We start from the raw sequence: 14,384 nt of genomic DNA on the forward strand, positions 1-14,384 counted from the left end.
TTTTTTACTCTCTTTATCCTTCGAAAAAATAAATGCGTGCTGTAATTCTTTCATAGTCGAGTGATAGAGAAAGAAAATGGTTCCTAAGGACTAAAACTCGGGCCGGCTGCCGAGAAGCTTAGCAAAAGGTTCGAGTGCAAAAAAGAGGGGTGCAACACGAGGACTTCCCAAGAGGTCACCCATCTTAGTACTACTCTCGCCCAAGCACGTTTAACTTCGGAGTTCTGATGGGATCCGGTGCATTAGTGCTGGTATGATCGCACCCGTCATCTCTTGCGCAATCTTTCTATTTCTCCTCTCCTTCCTTACACCCGTCTCGCAATCGTCCGCGTCGCTTTTTGCATTCTCATACCTAGTATCGGTGCTGTATTTCCTCTATCGGTGTCGGGTCTCGATTTAAATTTTACGATTTTTTTTTTTACCTCTCTTTATCCTTCGAAAAAATAAATGCGTGCTGTAATTCTTTCATAGTCGAGTGATAGAGAAAGAAAATGGTTCCTAAGGACTAAAACTCGGGCCGGCTGCCGAGAAGCTTAGCAAAAGGTTCGAGTGCAAAAAAGAGGGGTGCAACACGAGGACTTCCCAAGAGGTCACCCATCTTAGTACTACTCTCGCCCAAGCACGTTTAACTTCGGAGTTCTGATGGGATCCGGTGCATTAGTGCTGGTATGATCGCACCCGTCATCTCTTGCGCAATCTTTCTATTTCTCCTCTCCTTCCTTACACCCGTCTCGCAATCGTCCGCGTCGCTTTTTGCATTCTCATACCTAGTATCGGTGCTGTATTTCCTCTATCGGTGTCGGGTCTCGATTTAAATTTTACGATTTTTTTTTTTACCTCTCTTTATCCTTCGAAAAAATAAATGCGTGCTGTAATTCTTTCATAGTCGAGTGATAGAGAAAGAAAATGGTTCCTAAGGACTAAAACTCGGGCCGGCTGCCGAGAAGCTTAGCAAAAGGTTCGAGTGCAAAAAAGAGGGGTGCAACACGAGGACTTCCCAAGAGGTCACCCATCTTAGTACTACTCTCGCCCAAGCACGTTTAACTTCGGAGTTCTGATGGGATCCGGTGCATTAGTGCTGGTATGATCGCACCCGTCATCTCTTGCGCAATCTTTCTATTTCTCCTCTCCTTCCTTACACCCGTCTCGCAATCGTCCGCGTCGCTTTTTGCATTCTCATACCTAGTATCGGTGCTGTATTTCCTCTATCGGTGTCGGGTCTCGATTTAAATTTTACGATTTTTTTTTTTACCTCTCTTTATCCTTCGAAAAAATAAATGCGTGCTGTAATTCTTTCATAGTCGAGTGATAGAGAAAGAAAATGGTTCCTAAGGACTAAAACTCGGGCCGGCTGCCGAGAAGCTTAGCAAAAGGTTCGAGTGCAAAAAGGAGGGGTGCAACACGAGGACTTCCCAAGAGGTCACCCATCTTAGTACTACTCTCGCCCAAGCACGTTTAACTTCGGAGTTCTGATGGGATCCGGTGCATTAGTGCTGGTATGATCGCACCCGTCATCTCTTGCGCAATCTTTCTATTTCTCCTCTCCTTCCTTACACCCGTCTCGCAATCGTCCGCGTCGCTTTTTGCATTCTCATACCTAGTATCGGTGCTGTATTTCCTCTATCGGTGTCGGGTCTCGATTTAAATTTTACGATTTTTTTTTTTACCTCTCTTTATCCTTCGAAAAAATAAATGCGTGCTGTAATTCTTTCATAGTCGAGTGATAGAGAAAGAAAATGGTTCCTAAGGACTAAAACTCGGGCCGGCTGCCGAGAAGCTTAGCAAAAGGTTCGAGTGCAAAAAGAGGGGTGCAACACGAGGACTTCCCAAGAGGTCACCCATCTTAGTACTACTCTCGCCCAAGCACGTTTAACTTCGGAGTTCTGATGGGATCCGGTGCATTAGTGCTGGTATGATCGCACCCGTCATCTCTTGCGCAATCTTTCTATTTCTCCTCTCCTTCCTTACACCCGTCTCGCAATCGTCCGCGTCGCTTTTTGCATTCTCATACCTAGTATCGGTGCTGTATTTCCTCTATCGGTGTCGGGTCTCGATTTAAATTTTACGATTTTTTTTTTTACCTCTCTTTATCCTTCGAAAAAATAAATGCGTGCTGTAATTCTTTCATAGTCGAGTGATAGAGAAAGAAAATGGTTCCTAAGGACTAAAACTCGGGCCGGCTGCCGAGAAGCTTAGCAAAAGGTTCGAGTGCAAAAAGAGGGGTGCAACACGAGGACTTCCCAAGAGGTCACCCATCTTAGTACTACTCTCGCCCAAGCACGTTTAACTTCGGAGTTCTGATGGGATCCGGTGCATTAGTGCTGGTATGATCGCACCCGTCATCTCTTGCGCAATCTTTCTATTTCTCCTCTCCTTCCTTACACCCGTCTCGCAATCGTCCGCGTCGCTTTTTGCATTCTCATACCTAGTATCGGTGCTGTATTTCCTCTATCGGTGTCGGGTCTCGATTTAAATTTTACGATTTTTTTTTTTACCTCTCTTTATCCTTCGAAAAAATAAATGCGTGCTGTAATTCTTTCATAGTCGAGTGATAGAGAAAGAAAATGGTTCCTAAGGACTAAAACTCGGGCCGGCTGCCGAGAAGCTTAGCAAAAGGTTCGAGTGCAAAAAGAGGGGTGCAACACGAGGACTTCCCAAGAGGTCACCCATCTTAGTACTACTCTCGCCCAAGCACGTTTAACTTCGGAGTTCTGATGGGATCCGGTGCATTAGTGCTGGTATGATCGCACCCGTCATCTCTTGCGCAATCTTTCTATTTCTCCTCTCCTTCCTTACACCCGTCTCGCAATCGTCCGCGTCGCTTTTTGCATTCTCATACCTAGTATCGGTGCTGTATTTCCTCTATCGGTGTCGGGTCTCGATTTAAATTTTACGATTTTTTTTTTTACCTCTCTTTATCCTTCGAAAAAATAAATGCGTGCTGTAATTCTTTCATAGTCGAGTGATAGAGAAAGAAAATGGTTCCTAAGGACTAAAACTCGGGCCGGCTGCCGAGAAGCTTAGCAAAAGGTTCGAGTGCAAAAAAGAGGGGTGCAACACGAGGACTTCCCAAGAGGTCACCCATCTTAGTACTACTCTCGCCCAAGCACGTTTAACTTCGGAGTTCTGATGGGATCCGGTGCATTAGTGCTGGTATGATCGCACCCGTCATCTCTTGCGCAATCTTTCTATTTCTCCTCTCCTTCCTTACACCCGTCTCGCAATCGTCCGCGTCGCTTTTTGCATTCTCATACCTAGTATCGGTGCTGTATTTCCTCTATCGGTGTCGGGTCTCGATTTAAATTTTACGATTTTTTTTTTTACCTCTCTTTATCCTTCGAAAAAATAAATGCGTGCTGTAATTCTTTCATAGTCGAGTGATAGAGAAAGAAAATGGTTCCTAAGGACTAAAACTCGGGCCGGCTGCCGAGAAGCTTAGCAAAAGGTTCGAGTGCAAAAAAGGAGGGGTGCAACACGAGGACTTCCCAAGAGGTCACCCATCTTAGTACTACTCTCGCCCAAGCACGTTTAACTTCGGAGTTCTGATGGGATCCGGTGCATTAGTGCTGGTATGATCGCACCCGTCATCTCTTGCGCAATCTTTCTATTTCTCCTCTCCTTCCTTACACCCGTCTCGCAATCGTCCGCGTCGCTTTTTGCATTCTCATACCTAGTATCGGTGCTGTATTTCCTCTATCGGTGTCGGGTCTCGATTTAAATTTTACGATTTTTTTTTTTACCTCTCTTTATCCTTCGAAAAAATAAATGCGTGCTGTAATTCTTTCATAGTCGAGTGATAGAGAAAGAAAATGGTTCCTAAGGACTAAAACTCGGGCCGGCTGCCGAGAAGCTTAGCAAAAGGTTCGAGTGCAAAAAAGAGGGGTGCAACACGAGGACTTCCCAAGAGGTCACCCATCTTAGTACTACTCTCGCCCAAGCACGTTTAACTTCGGAGTTCTGATGGGATCCGGTGCATTAGTGCTGGTATGATCGCACCCGTCATCTCTTGCGCAATCTTTCTATTTCTCCTCTCCTTCCTTACACCCGTCTCGCAATCGTCCGCGTCGCTTTTTGCATTCTCATACCTAGTATCGGTGCTGTATTTCCTCTATCGGTGTCGGGTCTCGATTTAAATTTTACGATTTTTTTTTTTTACCTCTCTTTATCCTTCGAAAAAATAAATGCGTGCTGTAATTCTTTCATAGTCGAGTGATAGAGAAAGAAAATGGTTCCTAAGGACTAAAACTCGGGCCGGCTGCCGAGAAGCTTAGCAAAAGGTTCGAGTGCAAAAAAGGAGGGGTGCAACACGAGGACTTCCCAAGAGGTCACCCATCTTAGTACTACTCTCGCCCAAGCACGTTTAACTTCGGAGTTCTGATGGGATCCGGTGCATTAGTGCTGGTATGATCGCACCCGTCATCTCTTGCGCAATCTTTCTATTTCTCCTCTCCTTCCTTACACCCGTCTCGCAATCGTCCGCGTCGCTTTTTGCATTCTCATACCTAGTATCGGTGCTGTATTTCCTCTATCGGTGTCGGGTCTCGATTTAAATTTTACGATTTTTTTTTTTACCTCTCTTTATCCTTCGAAAAAATAAATGCGTGCTGTAATTCTTTCATAGTCGAGTGATAGAGAAAGAAAATGGTTCCTAAGGACTAAAACTCGGGCCGGCTGCCGAGAAGCTTAGCAAAAGGTTCGAGTGCAAAAAAGAGGGGTGCAACACGAGGACTTCCCAAGAGGTCACCCATCTTAGTACTACTCTCGCCCAAGCACGTTTAACTTCGGAGTTCTGATGGGATCCGGTGCATTAGTGCTGGTATGATCGCACCCGTCATCTCTTGCGCAATCTTTCTATTTCTCCTCTCCTTCCTTACACCCGTCTCGCAATCGTCCGCGTCGCTTTTTGCATTCTCATACCTAGTATCGGTGCTGTATTTCCTCTATCGGTGTCGGGTCTCGATTTAAATTTTACGATTTTTTTTTTTTACCTCTCTTTATCCTTCGAAAAAATAAATGCGTGCTGTAATTCTTTCATAGTCGAGTGATAGAGAAAGAAAATGGTTCCTAAGGACTAAAACTCGGGCCGGCTGCCGAGAAGCTTAGCAAAAGGTTCGAGTGCAAAAAGGAGGGGTGCAACACGAGGACTTCCCAAGAGGTCACCCATCTTAGTACTACTCTCGCCCAAGCACGTTTAACTTCGGAGTTCTGATGGGATCCGGTGCATTAGTGCTGGTATGATCGCACCCGTCATCTCTTGCGCAATCTTTCTATTTCTCCTCTCCTTCCTTACACCCGTCTCGCAATCGTCCGCGTCGCTTTTTGCATTCTCATACCTAGTATCGGTGCTGTATTTCCTCTATCGGTGTCGGGTCTCGATTTAAATTTTACGATTTTTTTTTTTACCTCTCTTTATCCTTCGAAAAAATAAATGCGTGCTGTAATTCTTTCATAGTCGAGTGATAGAGAAAGAAAATGGTTCCTAAGGACTAAAACTCGGGCCGGCTGCCGAGAAGCTTAGCAAAAGGTTCGAGTGCAAAAAAGAGGGGTGCAACACGAGGACTTCCCAAGAGGTCACCCATCTTAGTACTACTCTCGCCCAAGCACGTTTAACTTCGGAGTTCTGATGGGATCCGGTGCATTAGTGCTGGTATGATCGCACCCGTCATCTCTTGCGCAATCTTTCTATTTCTCCTCTCCTTCCTTACACCCGTCTCGCAATCGTCCGCGTCGCTTTTTGCATTCTCATACCTAGTATCGGTGCTGTATTTCCTCTATCGGTGTCGGGTCTCGATTTAAATTTTACGATTTTTTTTTTTTACCTCTCTTTATCCTTCGAAAAAATAAATGCGTGCTGTAATTCTTTCATAGTCGAGTGATAGAGAAAGAAAATGGTTCCTAAGGACTAAAACTCGGGCCGGCTGCCGAGAAGCTTAGCAAAAGGTTCGAGTGCAAAAAGGAGGGGTGCAACACGAGGACTTCCCAAGAGGTCACCCATCTTAGTACTACTCTCGCCCAAGCACGTTTAACTTCGGAGTTCTGATGGGATCCGGTGCATTAGTGCTGGTATGATCGCACCCGTCATCTCTTGCGCAATCTTTCTATTTCTCCTCTCCTTCCTTACACCCGTCTCGCAATCGTCCGCGTCGCTTTTTGCATTCTCATACCTAGTATCGGTGCTGTATTTCCTCTATCGGTGTCGGGTCTCGATTTAAATTTTACGATTTTTTTTTTTACCTCTCTTTATCCTTCGAAAAAATAAATGCGTGCTGTAATTCTTTCATAGTCGAGTGATAGAGAAAGAAAATGGTTCCTAAGGACTAAAACTCGGGCCGGCTGCCGAGAAGCTTAGCAAAAGGTTCGAGTGCAAAAAAGAGGGGTGCAACACGAGGACTTCCCAAGAGGTCACCCATCTTAGTACTACTCTCGCCCAAGCACGTTTAACTTCGGAGTTCTGATGGGATCCGGTGCATTAGTGCTGGTATGATCGCACCCGTCATCTCTTGCGCAATCTTTCTATTTCTCCTCTCCTTCCTTACACCCGTCTCGCAATCGTCCGCGTCGCTTTTTGCATTCTCATACCTAGTATCGGTGCTGTATTTCCTCTATCGGTGTCGGGTCTCGATTTAAATTTTACGATTTTTTTTTTTACCTCTCTTTATCCTTCGAAAAAATAAATGCGTGCTGTAATTCTTTCATAGTCGAGTGATAGAGAAAGAAAATGGTTCCTAAGGACTAAAACTCGGGCCGGCTGCCGAGAAGCTTAGCAAAAGGTTCGAGTGCAAAAAGGAGGGGTGCAACACGAGGACTTCCCAAGAGGTCACCCATCTTAGTACTACTCTCGCCCAAGCACGTTTAACTTCGGAGTTCTGATGGGATCCGGTGCATTAGTGCTGGTATGATCGCACCCGTCATCTCTTGCGCAATCTTTCTATTTCTCCTCTCCTTCCTTACACCCGTCTCGCAATCGTCCGCGTCGCTTTTTGCATTCTCATAAACTGCCATAGGCGGTTTGCGCTTTTTTTTTCGTGAAAAAATGCTTATTTTGCTTCGTTTTTCACTTTTTATATTCTGCATGTTATTTTTTCTTTTTGTTTTGCTATCTTAGTGTTTTTTATAAGTTTCTGAATGACAATAGTTTTGTGTTAAGATTTATGTGTTTTTATTTTTGGAGATTTCATTTATTATGGATTCAATAAATTTTTATTTATTCGTTACATTGTGTCATAATTGATAATATTAACTGCTACCACTTATATTGATGATGTGGATATGATGGTGGTTGTTGTGTTGTTTTTTGTAGAATTGTAGTTGTGGTGGTAGTGGAGCGATGTTGGTGTTGTGGTGGTGGTACAGACAAATTATGTAGTTGCTAAAGTGGTTACAGTGGTGGTGGTGGAGTGATGGTGGTTATGGTGGTGGTGGTATTGTGTTGGTAACGGTAAGAGAGTGGTGGCGGTAATGGCATGGATATAGTGGTGATTTGGTGGTGGAGTTGTGGTGGTATGGTGGTCGAGTGATGGTGATAGTGGTGGCGCAGTGTTGGTGATAAGGTGGTTGAGTTGGTGGTGGAACAGTGATGGTGGTTGTCGTGGTGAGGCAGTACTGTTAAATAGCCCTGAATGTTGGAGTTTTGATTGGTGTGGCTTCATGTAATTGGTGTTACATGTGCTTTATATAATGGACAATACATCAATTTAAGCAATCAAGATTATACATGTTAACGTAATTGGTATTACATGTGCTAAAAAAAGTCTAACTAAATAATGAAATCAATCAATTAATGTAATTCCCATTCCATTACATGATTGATTACATCATACCAAACATGGCCTTAGTACCTATGCACTATAAACGATCTCCTCTCTCAAAAACCTCTATAAATGGCCGAATACATCATTTAACCCCTGAACTTTGACAAAAAAATAAACTCTTATGGCACCCTGAACTATAAAATTTACCAGCCCTTCCGTTTCCAGCCTGTCTTAGCATTGCAAATGAGAGAGAGAGAGAGAGAGTTGCTTCAATTTCTTTTCTCGATCGCAGCAATGCTTCTCTCTCATCTCCGGCGACACTAGCCAATAGCCAGCCAACCATCTCGTCTACAACATAGCTTTATCATTGCCGCTCCATCTCCAGTCGCTCTCTCTCTCATTCGTCCCAGTCTCGATTAGCGATGCAATGGGAGGTGTCGGGCTATGCTACTCCGATCAACACGGCCACCTTCAGTCGTTTTTTCTTGCTTTTCCAACAACACTAGCCACCAACGGCGAAGTCGGCTCTCTTCTCATCACAAGCTCTTTATCGCACGTCACGGCTCCCTTCTTCGACCAAGTTAATGATGATAGAACCAGACTTTGATTCCATAGCTAGATAAATTTATTATTGACCCTTTTTAGTATATTTTTCATGAATTCATTAAATATAACTATAGGATTTGATGTATTAATTGAGTTAGTGTAGAATAAAGCCTTAAATACTACTATTCATATAAATATTTTAGAAAATTTAAATTAATTTCTCTCTAACTTTATTTAAAACATATTTTGGTGAATATATTATTGCATCTAATGATATGGATGATATGGAAAAATCACTAGGTGACCTCTTATTGCTAATGGAAAAGAAAAGAGAGTATGAAAAAAAATGTGAGGGCTGGTCAAGTGAGGATTAGACCGGTCAGCCATGTATGGGGATCAACTCTCTGGTGGACACGTCATGAGATGGCGGGTCAAGTGTAAGGACGACTCATTGGGAGTTTTGGTGACGCCACATACCAATCTCCATTTATTTGATTATGTGAATGTGCTATTGTATGTAGATGCTGACGTTATATCATGTGCTTGATTGATTAAATGTTCAATTTAAGAATTTAGGAAGCATTTTGCATGAATGCATGTGTTATGCATTATTTATTATTATTAACTGAGTTGCAAAACTCACTTTTCTTTTGTTTAAATTTTCAGGAAGTAGAATCTCCATTATTTTGGCTAAAGTCTTGCATCCTTCTCCCTAGGGCTCTAAAAGTAAATTTCTAAATTTTGTAGCTATCTAAATTATATAACCTTATATATAAGGACTCTATTACATCTATTCAATATTGAACTCTGCAATTTTAGGATTTATATTACTCTAGATATATATTATTAAAGCATGTGAACAGATGAACTTTTAGATGTTTTAATTATTTGTTTAAGTGCATATATAGGTTAGTCGGTCCATATTATAGATGTTACGTATTGTAAATATGCTCGAATTATGAATTAATTTAAGATGTTGAAATTGGACAAGGGATATATGATCATTAGACTTATATATAAAATAATATGGGCTTACTATTCCTAGGAATTCGTTGGCGGGATTGGACTATGTGGTTTAGGCTTACTACGGGCAATGGGGGTCTTAAGCTTACATGAGCCCTAGTGCCGGTTCGACCCACGGTTTTGGATCATGACACAAAGGGGGCAATAGACCTCTAAAATTTGAAAAAAAAAAATTTTTTTTTGACTAAGTGTAAAATATAACTGGGTCTTTAAATTATGTCTAAATTGACACTTTAGTCCCCTTACATTTAAGAAATAATTGTGATGTCCCTAACTTATGCTTTATCCCACCATCGAGTACTTCGGTTTCAAAAAATGAGTTATTTCCATCCAAAAGTGAGCATATTCCGTCCAAAAAATGCATGACTCACAACAAAGAGCTCACATTTTAGACGGAAAGACTCAATGATGAGATGGAAATATAAGTTAGGGACAATATAATTATTTCTCAAACATAAAAGCACTTAAGTGTCGATTTGAACATAACTTAAAACGTAGTTACATTTTTTTTTTCCTTTGAGTAATTTCTCCTAAAAAAAAAAAGCTCAAATCCTCTATAATTTTTATGATATGTCAGTTTTCTCATTATTGGTCTTCATAGCCGACTAACACTTAGTCTAGTAATTACTAGTTTTTCTTAATGCATTATGATTTAGGGAGTTTAAGAAATTAATTCAGACTATATTATTTAACTTAATTACATATTGTGTTCACCTAATTTTAGTATTTATAAATAAATTAATTAATTTTGCAACAAAACATGAATTTTTACTTGTATCTAATTATAATATTTTAATTATTATAGTTATAGTACGATACTTTAAAAGAAAACCAACTATTCCCAAATCATCATTATTATCGATTAATCAAACTATTCAGATTGTTCCACTAACATCATCTAAACAAGTTATAATTGAAGAACTTGAGTTTCAAATGGAAAATATTCCTTCTAATCCACAACGTGCAACCTAATATAATGAGCTATTGTCCACCTAATGTTAGAGATTAGGTATACAGAGTTTACTTACTAAAATATTCATGAGCTACCAATGGTTGTTTGGTAATTTACATTGAAAGAGAGCTGTCAATGACTGTTTGGTAATTTACAAGTATTGACAATAAAGTTATATGAATTCACTCAATAAAAAATAAATGATGATTATTGTAATTTAATTGTAACAATTTATTTTCTTTTCTAAGGATTCTTGTCCCTTATATTAATGTATATTATTTTTTTAAATTATATATTTTAATTGGACCCCCTCAATGAATTTTCTAGGTATGTCATTGATGTAATGACAGGAAAGGTTGAATTTCATTGTACTGATTTGCTTGATTGATAAACTATTCAAATCTATAAGGCATTTGATCTGTTTCATGTAAATGGACTTCTATAAGCCAAAATATCATTTTTTTTCATCTATCTTTCATATTTATTAGAATTCAATTATGGCATGTCAAATTAATTATAGAAATATGTAATCAAATTATCAATTGCGTAAAAGGAATTTTCAGGGTTCTTTAAGTTTTCAATCAAAATTAAAAAGTGATATTTAAAATGATTTTCAACTAGGATTGGCTATATATAAGCCCATTAATTATTTATAAAAAATAATAGAGTGAAGGTCAATGTCATAGCTGGATTGACATGGCTGAATAACACCTTCCTAAGCCCGTATCTAACTTTCTTACCTAATATCTATATTAAGCAATTAAGTCCCTATGCATAGGAATTAAATCGCTAAATAGTTAATTTTTTCTAGGCCCATTTGTCTCTCTCTAGGATGAACTTGATTATCTGGATTCATGAACCTTTTAATTAAAGGTCTTATTAACTTCTAACACTCCTCCTTGAGACTTTCCTTGGAAATTCCAATCAACCTTTTCAGTTCTTCAAATCAGCCATGAGGCTTCCGACCTGTAGTGAACTAGCTTTATCTCCTTATTTCTCTCGGCTTCTCTTAGAAAATGATACTTTACTTTAATATGCTTAGTTCTTCCATGTTGAACTACATTATTTGTAATGGTAATGGCAATGGTTAACTTATTGTCACAAAAAATCACAGTAGGATCTAGCGGCCTTAGTCCCAAATCACTCAACAACTTCTTAATCCAAATAGCTCGGTTTGCTGTAAAAGATGTTGCAATATACTCGGTTTCTGTAGTAGACTGAGCAACCACCTCTCGTTTGTTGAAATTCCAAGAGAATGGTCCTGATCCTGAAGAAAAAATGTATTCACCTTTGCTCTTATTATCATCCACACTTCTAGCCCAATCACTGTCAACAAATCCTTCAAGTTTTACGTCTTTTCCTACTGCATAAAAATCACCATAGTTGCAAACATGAGTTGATTCTTGCTTGGTGAGTTCATGAATCTTGAGAGTATACTGACAGCAAACATGAGATCAAGTATGGTAGCAGTAAGATACAACAAACTCCCAATTAAACCTCTGTACTCAGTTGAATACATCTTTTCTTCTCCATCATTGATGGACAACTTCACATTCTAGTCTAAAGGAGATGAAACACCCTTGCAATTTGCATTTTGAGCTTCTTTAAAAATATCCCAAGCATACTTTCTTTATGTGAGAAAGATGCCTTCAGATTTCTGATTAGTTTCCATACCTCGAAAATACTTCATCAATCCTAAATCAGACATTTCAAATTCTGACTGCATTTGATTTTTAAACTCAATTAGCAACTCAATATCACTGCCTGTAACAAGTATATCATCCACCACTACAAAAAAATGCGATTTTGCGACCAATTTATATGAGAAATCGATTGCTAAATGACATCAGTGATTGATTTGTGACGGATATGTATCGGTCGCAAAAGTGCTCGTCGCAAACAATTTTGCGACTAAATTACTTGACGGTCGCAAATTAGTTGGTCGCAAAATTCTGAATATCAGTTGCTAGTTATCGTCGTATTTTCCTTTTGAATATCGATCGCAATTATGAAAATCGATCGCAAATCAGTTGCAAATTTTGAAAGTGATTGGTTGGTGATCTGTCGTAAATTTAAATTTAACAGTTATCTCTACATCAGTCAGTCATCTTTTTTTTGATTTACCAATCGTACGCCTAGGATAGGTGAAAATTGTTAGATTTCCTTCTAACTTGACAGTGATTTTCGCAAGTATTCGAAATCGTAGCAAGTAATATAGAGTAAGTAGAATATTGTCTCCACAGGGATTGTATATCAAGTACCAAAATTATGTTAGCCTATTATTATTTAAACGGCAATAAGGGAGAATTATTGTAAGAAAAAATAAATGCTTAAAAGAGAACAAAAAATAACTCAAGCAACAGTATTTGAAGGATAGAAATCAAGGATTTTAAAACTAATAGGGATTTTGATTTCAAATAACTCTATCCAATTTATTTTATTAGTTTGTTAATCAATTTTAATTGTTCAAGTCATGGAAACAAACCTAAAATCACTAACAAGCTCTCCAGATATTTTGTTAGCTATTCTAATTCAATTTAATTATCTATCTTCCAATAGCGTAATCAAACATGAATTAAATCATTAAGTTTTGTGGTTTGTTTTGTGAATTCACAACCTAAGGTCATTAACTTATGAAAACCCCCCATAAGTCAAACCATATAGCTTTCGCATCAAGTTATTATTCTCATGTAATTTATTACCTTCTTCATATCAAAACCCTTCTCTCGATAGTGATTAATGAAATAAATCAATCCAGGGGAAAAAACTCTGCCTGAAAAGGGAAAAAACTCTGCCTGAAAGCATTAAGTTCAATAATAAATTATACTTTGAACAAAGAAAAACAAATCTAATATTATAAATTAGAAAAGAATTCAAGCTACATCAAATCCCTAGTATGAGGATTTAGTTCGACATAGTAATTAAATAAAACTCAATAATACTTGAACAAAATTTCATAATCAATGTGAATAATGAAAAGTAAAACAAGATTAAGAATTTAGAAATAAAAACTAGGCAACAGATAACGTGGACGGCTTCCTTGAATCTTGGTACGAATCTTGAATGCTTGAAGTCTTTGAAAGAGAAAAGAAACAATGGGCACAAATTATCAAAGACCGGAGATGTCCCCTACAATGAATGGCCCCTCTCTTTATATAGACTTCTTGGGAGAAAATCTGACTTCGTTTAGGAAATAGAATCCTTATTTAGTAAGAAATCTTTTTGGAGATATGAAACTAATTAGGCTTTGGATTTCTTCTCAATTAGGACTTTTCCATCTTCCTAAATAGGATTAAATCTTGATTTGCACGTCAGGAAAATATCTGAGGTGGGCCCATGTAAGTTATAGACTGGTTGGCGTTCTTAATTCAAGACAACATCAAATTCGTAGCACGGGCGTGCTATTTTGCATGGTCTGGGCATGCCAGGGCCTGAGTTTTATGGATGGCTCGGCACGGGCCGTGCTATGCAACACGTCTAGAAAAGAATCTATGGCACGGGCTTGCCCCAGAGCATGGCCAGGGCGTGCGAGGCTCTATCTCTCCAGGATGAAATGCATCACGAGCGTGCTTAAGCAAGCAACCCTTAAGGTTCTTTCAGGCACGGGCATGCCAGATAACACAGTTTGGCTGTGCTAGAGTCTGAGTCTCCACTTGATTTTCCTTAAGTTCAGCATGGGTGTGCTGATTTGCACAGGTAGGGCGTGCTAGGGCCTGAGTGTTTTGCTTTATTTTGCTCTTTTTTGTGCCAAAACCCTGCAAATTTCTTTAAGATTAAGTGGATTATGATTGAAGGAAACTTTGAACAAAAACATAAATAAAACAAAGTAAAAATTAGTTAAAGTGATTAAAATTACTAAAATTCCTAATAAGAACTATATTAAAAATACTATAAAAATAACACCTATCAAAATTCCCTAAACTTAAACCATTGCTTGTCCTAAAGCATCAAAACTAAAAACAAAAGAAAAACATAAGCTAAACAAACTAACAAAGCTAGCTTACTATGGTTGGAGATAATTATTCACAATTTCAAAAAATATCAAAATTATTAACATGTGAATAAATCAAGTGTTTCCCATGCTAATTATATTCAAGCAAAAATTCAATTTT

General features: G+C 39.1%; 17 non-coding genes across 17 annotated transcripts; all 17 read right to left on the reverse strand.

Annotated features, from left to right (window-relative positions):
* Window positions 1-146: 146 nt before the first annotated feature.
* LOC119370831 (5S ribosomal RNA) lies at window positions 147-265 on the reverse strand. Its single transcript, XR_016318617.1, has one exon. It is a non-coding gene; the product is annotated as a 5S ribosomal RNA (ribosomal RNA).
* Window positions 266-561: 296 nt separating this feature from the next.
* Window positions 562-680, reverse strand: LOC149493365 (5S ribosomal RNA). The gene has a single exon (XR_016318624.1). It is a non-coding gene; the product is annotated as a 5S ribosomal RNA (ribosomal RNA).
* A 296-nt stretch (window positions 681-976) lies between these two features.
* On the reverse strand, window positions 977-1,095 carry LOC119370813 (5S ribosomal RNA). The gene has a single exon (XR_016318632.1). It is a non-coding gene; the product is annotated as a 5S ribosomal RNA (ribosomal RNA).
* Window positions 1,096-1,391: 296 nt separating this feature from the next.
* On the reverse strand, window positions 1,392-1,510 carry LOC149493366 (5S ribosomal RNA). Its single transcript, XR_016318635.1, has one exon. It is a non-coding gene; the product is annotated as a 5S ribosomal RNA (ribosomal RNA).
* A 295-nt stretch (window positions 1,511-1,805) lies between these two features.
* Window positions 1,806-1,924, reverse strand: LOC149493367 (5S ribosomal RNA). The gene has a single exon (XR_016318637.1). It is a non-coding gene; the product is annotated as a 5S ribosomal RNA (ribosomal RNA).
* Window positions 1,925-2,219: 295 nt separating this feature from the next.
* Window positions 2,220-2,338, reverse strand: LOC149493368 (5S ribosomal RNA). The gene has a single exon (XR_016318638.1). It is a non-coding gene; the product is annotated as a 5S ribosomal RNA (ribosomal RNA).
* Window positions 2,339-2,633: 295 nt separating this feature from the next.
* On the reverse strand, window positions 2,634-2,752 carry LOC149493369 (5S ribosomal RNA). Its single transcript, XR_016318639.1, has one exon. It is a non-coding gene; the product is annotated as a 5S ribosomal RNA (ribosomal RNA).
* Window positions 2,753-3,048: 296 nt separating this feature from the next.
* LOC119370825 (5S ribosomal RNA) lies at window positions 3,049-3,167 on the reverse strand. The gene has a single exon (XR_016318640.1). It is a non-coding gene; the product is annotated as a 5S ribosomal RNA (ribosomal RNA).
* A 297-nt stretch (window positions 3,168-3,464) lies between these two features.
* On the reverse strand, window positions 3,465-3,583 carry LOC149493370 (5S ribosomal RNA). The gene has a single exon (XR_016318641.1). It is a non-coding gene; the product is annotated as a 5S ribosomal RNA (ribosomal RNA).
* Window positions 3,584-3,879: 296 nt separating this feature from the next.
* Window positions 3,880-3,998, reverse strand: LOC119370802 (5S ribosomal RNA). Its single transcript, XR_005178358.2, has one exon. It is a non-coding gene; the product is annotated as a 5S ribosomal RNA (ribosomal RNA).
* Window positions 3,999-4,296: 298 nt separating this feature from the next.
* LOC149493371 (5S ribosomal RNA) lies at window positions 4,297-4,415 on the reverse strand. Its single transcript, XR_016318642.1, has one exon. It is a non-coding gene; the product is annotated as a 5S ribosomal RNA (ribosomal RNA).
* A 296-nt stretch (window positions 4,416-4,711) lies between these two features.
* On the reverse strand, window positions 4,712-4,830 carry LOC119370819 (5S ribosomal RNA). Its single transcript, XR_016318643.1, has one exon. It is a non-coding gene; the product is annotated as a 5S ribosomal RNA (ribosomal RNA).
* A 297-nt stretch (window positions 4,831-5,127) lies between these two features.
* Window positions 5,128-5,246, reverse strand: LOC119371521 (5S ribosomal RNA). The gene has a single exon (XR_016318644.1). It is a non-coding gene; the product is annotated as a 5S ribosomal RNA (ribosomal RNA).
* A 296-nt stretch (window positions 5,247-5,542) lies between these two features.
* On the reverse strand, window positions 5,543-5,661 carry LOC119370829 (5S ribosomal RNA). Its single transcript, XR_016318645.1, has one exon. It is a non-coding gene; the product is annotated as a 5S ribosomal RNA (ribosomal RNA).
* A 297-nt stretch (window positions 5,662-5,958) lies between these two features.
* On the reverse strand, window positions 5,959-6,077 carry LOC119370827 (5S ribosomal RNA). Its single transcript, XR_016318646.1, has one exon. It is a non-coding gene; the product is annotated as a 5S ribosomal RNA (ribosomal RNA).
* A 296-nt stretch (window positions 6,078-6,373) lies between these two features.
* Window positions 6,374-6,492, reverse strand: LOC149493372 (5S ribosomal RNA). Its single transcript, XR_016318647.1, has one exon. It is a non-coding gene; the product is annotated as a 5S ribosomal RNA (ribosomal RNA).
* A 296-nt stretch (window positions 6,493-6,788) lies between these two features.
* LOC149493373 (5S ribosomal RNA) lies at window positions 6,789-6,907 on the reverse strand. The gene has a single exon (XR_016318648.1). It is a non-coding gene; the product is annotated as a 5S ribosomal RNA (ribosomal RNA).
* Between the last annotated feature and the right edge of the window lie 7,477 nt (window positions 6,908-14,384).

The sequence above is a fragment of the Jatropha curcas genome, chromosome 10, assembly GCF_041381405.1.
Source record: "Jatropha curcas cultivar XTBG-Jc1 chromosome 10, XTBG_Jcur_1.0, whole genome shotgun sequence".
NCBI lineage: Eukaryota > Viridiplantae > Streptophyta > Magnoliopsida > Malpighiales > Euphorbiaceae > Jatropha > Jatropha curcas.